At 42.9% G+C, this 7,621-nt stretch overlaps 1 non-coding gene across 1 annotated transcript; it reads right to left on the reverse strand.

Annotated features, from left to right (window-relative positions):
* Nucleotides 1-1,499: 1,499 nt before the first annotated feature.
* Nucleotides 1,500-1,571, reverse strand: TRNAH-GUG (transfer RNA histidin (anticodon GUG)). The gene has a single exon. It is a non-coding gene; the product is annotated as a tRNA-His (tRNA).
* Nucleotides 1,572-7,621: the final 6,050 nt, after the last annotated feature.

Here is a 7,621-nt window from a genome sequence, read left to right on the forward strand (position 1 = left end):
GGCAGAATTCCTGAGAAATACGGGCCTGAAGGGTGGGGTGGGGTGGGGCAAGAGAATAAACCACAGGAGGAAGAGATTCAGAGTATAAAATGGTTTTGAAAGTTAGTCTGGGAGGAAACAATAAACACATTTTTTAGAACATTACATTCTGAGGGTTAGCAACCTATGTGTGTGTGCTAAGCCACTTCAGTTGTGTCTGACTGTTTACCACCTCATGCGCTGTAGCCTGCCAGGCTCCTCTGTCCATGGGATTTTCCAGGTAAGAATACTGGAGTGGGTTGCTATGCCCTCCCCCAGGGGATCTTCCTGACCCAGGGATCAAACCCTCATCTCTTATGTCTCCTTCATTAGCAGGTGGGTTCCTTACCACCCTCACCACCTGGGAAGCCCTGGTCAATCTAGGTCCAAAGTCAAATAGAAACTGTTCTCTTTTTGTTTGTTTGTTTGGAAGAGATGGGCAGTATTTATTGCAATTTTTCTAGAATATTATTTCTAAGAATTCACTGATTCTGAAAGAACTAAATAGAATCTGTGCCTACCCTGAGCATATATTTTCATTTGAAATCCTTTTTAGTGTTACATAAATAACAAACAAGAGTTTTTGATAGGCCATCCATGAAACAGAGGCTAAAGGCTTTAAAAAATACCTTCTAGTGAGCAGTAAACTTCATTATTACATACTTATATTTGACATTTTCAGGCTGTATTGTTCATGTTTTTAAATCCTGGAGAAAGACTCATTAAAGTTGTGTTACTCACATTAATTCAACATTTAGCCATTTATAATACAAACCCCAGTCTTTTGGAAAATGTCATTAAAAAAGTTTCACCATATATGGACATTATTTATTGCTTGAGCCCCATTGTCTACTTAGAATATGCCCTTTATCAGACCCAAATGCCCACTTCAGAGAATCTCATTTTGAGCAACAACTGGCTCCTTACATTATCCAATGAGGCAGGAAAGTTAAATTACAGCCAGTTCATATCATAGAAACAAAATGTTTCCTGCAATTACTGATAAGGGACAGTTCATTTTCTCTCTGTCATCCTGAAAAAAAAAAAAGAAACCTCCTAACAACAATTCATGCCTGGTTAAACAGGATTTCCACATCTACCGCTGATATCTTTCCAAATAATTCAGGGTTGTTATTACTGTACAGCCCTGGCAAGGCTCAAAAGCAAGCAGACTTGACGAGTCTGCTCAAAGCAGAGCTTAAGTAGTTGTAATTAATAATAATTACATGCCCACTACACTCCAGTCTTATCATATTATCCGTCAAGGCAAATAAAAAAACCCACACACAACACACTTGCACCAGGGTTAGTGCATTAATAAAGACACTCTGCATATGTCATCTTTCTAAAGTTTAAAATCTTTGCAGTGGTTTCTGTTTGATTGATTTTTATTATTTATTCTATGTCTGGTTGCAAAATTTTATTGGATGGACTTCAGCTTGGGATCTGTGCTATTCTCTTTCAAAAGTTCTCTCCCCTCCTGCCGTGACTCGGATTCGAACCGAGGTTGCTGCGGCCACAACGCAGAGTACTAACCACTATACGATCACGGCAAGCTACAGGGGAGCTGAGCACCAGGATGCCTTTAAGAGCCATTGCAATATTAAAATTTGTGGAAACACTGCCATCTATTGCCTAAATACATACATTTTCTTAACACCGGTGAAGAGGTTGCAGTAATCTCCAATTATTGAAAGGAACAATAATGAAGTGATTGAACATGAAATGAATATTGTCTCCTTGGCTGATGGGCGAAATTGTATTATATAAGACTCACTGGACTCACTGTCAAGAAATGATAATCAAAGTAACCAGGCTTCAAGATCCCAGCCTGTTGACTCATGCTTCCTACTTTTAACCAATTATGAATACAGATTTCCCACCCTCAACCGCCACCACCAATTACATTGCATTAAATGACATATGAATCTGAGCCTCTTTTGTGGTTTCTCCACCACGAGCCTTCTTTCCATATGCTTAGGCAGCAGAGATATAAAAAAAATATGGCAAGAACAGAATGGACTGAGGACCTGAGTGAGTCAGGAAGGCTTGCTCTTCCTATTAGCCAGGGTGAGCACGCTCTGATAAAGAAAGGAAAGGCCTTCTTTCAAACCCATTGATCCCTAAAGCTTTTTTTTTTTTTTTTTCTGGGATATTTAGGTCTTGAAGTCACAATAATGCAAAAAAAAAAAAAAAGCTTCCTAATAACATTAGTTTCCTAATTTCTTCCACCCAAAGAAACTGGAGAGCTCCATGCTAAGGAAGATTCAAGGAGGCATTTTTAAGAAATTTCTTTGTTTTAAAAATTAAAGTAGTCTGGACAAGATATTCCCCAAAGGTTGAAAACCTTAAGAGAAAACACATCAAAACCCTCTTTCTAATCACTGGAGTGTTAAGCCTTCTGAATGGAGAGGCCCGGAGCGGCTGGGGTAGCTGGCACTGTATATAGGGTGGCAAGGACTGAATTCATCTGTTGAGTGGGTGCCAAGAAATCCAGTGCTTCTGAAAAAGGGGTATTTCTGCAGATAAAAGCTTCAGACACAAACGGTCACCCCCCGCCCGCCCCCGCCCCCATCGCCTATAGCACCTTCTGCACACGTGCATGCTAGTCTTTTCAGTTGTGTCCCACTCTGCAACGTTATGGACCCGCCAGGCTCCTCTGTCCATGGGATTCTCCAGGTAAGAATACTGGAGTGGGTTGCTCCCCTCTTCCAGGGGATCTTCCCAACCCAGGGATCGAAGCTGAGTCTCTTATGTCTCCTGAATTAGCAAGTGGGCTCTTTACTGCTAGCACCACCTGGGAAGCCCATAGTCCCTTCTATCTTCCTTCAAGCTCTCACAAGTCCATTATCCTTCCATGGCAATGGAAGTGCTGCCCTGAGTCCCTGAGCCTGCTCTCTGGCCTGACCGGGAATATAGGTGGGTGAATCTGTTCAAAGGTCATGTTTTGGCAGGGTGCAGAACATGTCTTCTTGCAGGCCAAAAGGAGGTTTCTGAAACACTATCTTTCGTGTTACACCCTCATACTCTTTGCTATGGGCACATACCAACAGAACAAAAGGGATATCTCTGTTTTTGTTTTTGTTTTAATTTAAATCAACTCTCAGAGTACAAATTGTGGAAACAGATTTTCTGAAGTCAGTATGCAGGTCAAGAAGCAACAGTTAGAACTGGACATGGAACAATGGACTGGTTCCAAATTGGGAAAGGAGTACTTCAAGGCTGAATATTGTCACCCTGTTTATTTAACTTATATGCAGAGTACATCATGAGAAACACTGGACTGGAAGAAACACAAGCTGGCATCAAGATTGCCGGGAGAAATACCAATAACCTCAGATATGCAGATGACACCACGTTTATGGCAAAAAGTGAGGAGGAACTAAAGAGCCTCTTGATGAAGGTGAAAGAGGAGAGTGAAAAAGATGACTTAAAACTCAACATTCAGAAAACTAAGATCATGGCATCTGATGCTGGGAAAGACTGAAGGCAAGAAGAGAAGGGGATGACAGAGGATGAGATGGTTGGATGGCATCACCGACTTGATGGACATGAGTTTGAGCAAGTTTCAGGAGTTGGTGATGGACAGGTAAGCCTGGTGTGCTGTAGTCCATGGAGTGGCAAAGAGACAGACCCGAATGAGCCCCTGAACTGAACTGTGGCTGTGCCACTTATTAAATGGGGGAACTTGAGCTGCTCCTTAACCCTTGTGCCTCAGTTTTTTCATCAGCAAAGTGGAGATATTATGGTACCTACTTCATAAAATTCTTCCAAGGATGGAATAGGTAATGACATGCCCCAAACTTCAAGTAGGCCTGTCACATAGTAAACACTGTAGAGATGGTAGTTCTTTTATTTTGTTTAAATATATTTTCAAAGGAAATTTTGTAACATTCCATAAATTAAAAAAAAAAAAAAAAAAAACAGGATCATGTTCCTCAGAGATCATTATAAAATAATCTATGAAAACAAAATAGAATTAGATTCTGGCCAAACATTCTGAGCCCAAGCTCAGCTCTCCGTTAAAAAGGAAGGTGGGCAAAGTAGGAGAGCTGTTAAAAGAAAATAGCCTCTAATCCAATCTTCTCCTCAGCTCATCTGAATAGCTGGGAGGAATGTGAAAAGGGAATAACTTTCCCTTCAAAGGATGCAATACGATGGTGTCACGGTCATTACCACCCCTCAGATTACCTCACACATTATGTCTGTCAGGCTAGGTTATGCTATGGTAACAAAACCCAAATCTTAGTGGCTTAGAATAAAGAAGGCTTTTCTGTTGCTGGCGTTCCATGTTCACTGCTCTGTGTCTCCTGACTCCAAGACTCATGCTAAAGGAAGAACTTCTTCCAGGAACACTCCTCACTGTTTTACAAATGGAAAGAGCTCTGCAGTGTCTGAAACCAGCAACTAAAAGCTCTTCTCAAAGCTCAATGGCTAGAACTGGTCAAGTAACCCTGCCCTGCTACAAAAGTACCAGGAAGAGCGCTGGGCCAGATGCCTGCAAGTCAGAGTTGAAAGTCTTGGGTGAACAGGATTCTTGACTTCCAGCCATGGTACTAGTGGAAAAGCAGCTTGGGGAAGTCTGGGAGGATGCAGACCTCAAGACAGACACGACTACAGAGCAACATTTCTGAACACAGGAGCGAGGTCCAGCCTCTGAACGGGGTTCACCACATAGAGCTTCTCTTGGGTGTGTATATGAGCTTCCTCTTAGTTAGCAATGTCAGTCGTCTCGTGGTAGACTCTGAAATGTTCCCACCTGTTAAAGTGGAGTGGGCTTTTGTACAACTACCAGGCTTTCCTCCTGACCAGCACTGCCTTGTTAGACATATACATTCAGATTTCTTCTATAAACACCAATATGTACAACCCCCCTCAAAGTAGTAAATTGATGAAATCAAAACATGGCTTCTGATTGCCTTTTCAACTCATTTGTAATATATTGATGACTTTATTGTGTCAGCTTTCATGTTATTATCACCCTCCCACTAACACATCTCCCACAAACTATGGTTGGGGACCAGCTATAGTTCAGTCATTTTTCTGAATCTTAAAGATTCAAGAAAGAATAGGAGAGACATGTATCACTATTTTAAACAGTTCTGTTTAGTGAGACAGATACAGGTGAATGACGGTTAAATAACAAGATAGAATATGTAAGGTGATGTCATGAAAAGGAACACACACACACACACATGTATACTGCTTAAAGTTAGCTAAAATTAGACTGAAGCAGAGAAAGCCAGGGAAGGCATGGTACTTGGTGGAGAACCAGAGTGAAAGAGTGAGAGCGAGAGGGCCTGCTTTCCATGTCCTTTCTCCAGTCCTTCTACCTGCGTAATCTTGGGCTAGTCACCAGACCTCTCTGGATCTCTGTTTCCTCATCAGTAAGGTGAGGGGAATTGGTCTAGAGGAGCTGTCAGATTGTTCACACTTCCAATGCGAACATATATTTAATTTAGAGAAATACATTCACAAACAATCTGTGCTTAGTCACTAAGTCATGTCCGACTATTTATGACCTCATGGACTACAGCCTGCCAGGCTCCTCTGTCCATGGGATTTTCCAGGCAAGAATAATGGAGTGGGATGCCATTTCCCACTTCAGAGAAACTTCCCAACCTAGGGACTGAACCCACATCTCCTGCATTGACAAGCTGATTCTCTACCACTAAGCCATCTGGGAAGCCCTCACAGAGAGTCCCCAAGTGTAAAGATTTTGAAGGGAAGAAATCAATCAAAATAGATGAGTCCTTATAACTATACTGTTTTCCTTAAGTTCACAGAAGCTGTCCTTTTTGTCAACTTCTAAATGTCACGAACCTCATTTCCCTGCCCATGGCAACATATTTTAAATACAGAGGGGTTGGTCTTTTGATTTAAGTTGTGTGTAAAGAAGAATTTCTTGCTGGTGAGGAGCATTTAGCTACAGGTTTCATTCCCAAAGAAGAAGACTGCAGCCTTCCCTTTTCAGGAAGTTCTTAAAAATAAGACTTTTAGGTAAGAAAATAAGATTTTAACCAGCGTTGTCTCAATGTTAGAAGGGATGGAGCAACAGCCTTCCTGCCTTTCCTCTTGTTGCCTGAACACAAGATGCTCTTTCTGATGGAGTCGTTACTTTCTCTGATTTTTCATAATGAATTCTAACAGGGGAGCGGGGACTGACAAGAGGCCCTGGGACTGGGGGAGGCCTCCACCTCCCCAGCTGAGTCCTTCCTCCAGTGTCGCCCCTCCTACCTTTCTCCCAGACTCGGCTCTGTTTTTCTCCTCCTCGTCCCGCTTCGTAGCTTGCCTACTCCCTCACTGGGGGTAGGGAAATGACAGTCAGATCCATCACTGGGCTGGAGGCCAGGCAATCCGCTGGGTTGGGACTGGCCTAGTGCCCAGTTTTCAGACAAAGACAGGTTGGGAACCCCCTGCAAAGAAGTCCCCTCCCCTCCCAAGCCCCGTTTCCAGTCAGGCCCCAACCAGCCATGACCTTATAGGGACCTTAAAAACCACTCTTTTCTTGGGTTCTTTCTGTAACTTCAGCCCCATACCAGGGAACAGGGTTTGTGTGTATGTGTATGTGTGTGTGTGTGTGAGAGAAAGAGAGAGAGAGAGAGAGAGAGAGAGAGAGAGAGAGAGAGAGAGAGGAGGGCGGGGAGGAAGGGAGGGAAAAATGGAGGGAGGAGAAAGCTGAAAACTGGGTACACATACACAGGGGCATTCGGTATCTGTGAGAGAAACAAAGATGGCTCGTACACAACACTGAGAATATTTTCAGGGGGGAAAAACAGTGGCTGACAGCAGAGGAAGACCAGGTAAATGGCAGCTGCCGATTTTAAACTTTCAAGCATGTTACCGTTACTGTAAAGAATGCTGAAAGTGAAATGACCTTACATGTGACCATCTCCATAGTGTTCCCGGCATGTATGAGAAAATCTTTGATTATGAGATATCACAAAACACGAGAGAAAACGCATTCTTTTTCATAGTGCTTGTAACCGCAAAATGTTTTAACAGTTTACGTTTTGAAGGGTAAACTGCCTGGAGTGCTTTTCCCCCTTGCTTATTAATGAATTTGATTTAACCAAGGCAGAAATCTTGCTGTGGGGAAAGCAGGAATGGGGGGGTGGGGAGGAGTGGAGGGAGGGGTTGTTGGTTTAATTTTAATTTTTTTTTTTTTTTGCCTGAAGGCACCATTAGAAAACTCCAGATGCAAAGCTTTCTAATAGAATTCCTCATCTGACACAGCCCTCTGGAATACGTGGGCCTAACCTTTACGATCTGGTGGGCCAGACCCCTGTTTGAAAACCTTTTGAGCGGGGCTGAGCCACTAGTGATCATATGAACAGCTGAAGGCCTGGGGCAGCAGAAAATTAGGGAAAGCGGTGGCAACAGGCGCCCCTGAGGAAGGGGGAGGGTGGAGAATGGGATTGCCTAAAAGTAGACAGCCAGGGCACACCCACAATCAGATTTTCTTTTCCCGTCATATTAGGAACTTGAGGTTTTAAGGAAAAGAAGTGTTGGCAGAATGGGGACCATTTAGCATTCTGGATTTATGGCCATGAGGGTTCTAATCAATCACTGTGGAGCTATTTTTCTTAAAGAAACTTCAACA

The sequence above is a fragment of the Bos mutus genome, chromosome 8 (assembly GCF_027580195.1).
Source record: "Bos mutus isolate GX-2022 chromosome 8, NWIPB_WYAK_1.1, whole genome shotgun sequence".
In the NCBI taxonomy this organism is placed as follows: Eukaryota; Metazoa; Chordata; class Mammalia; order Artiodactyla; family Bovidae; genus Bos; species Bos mutus.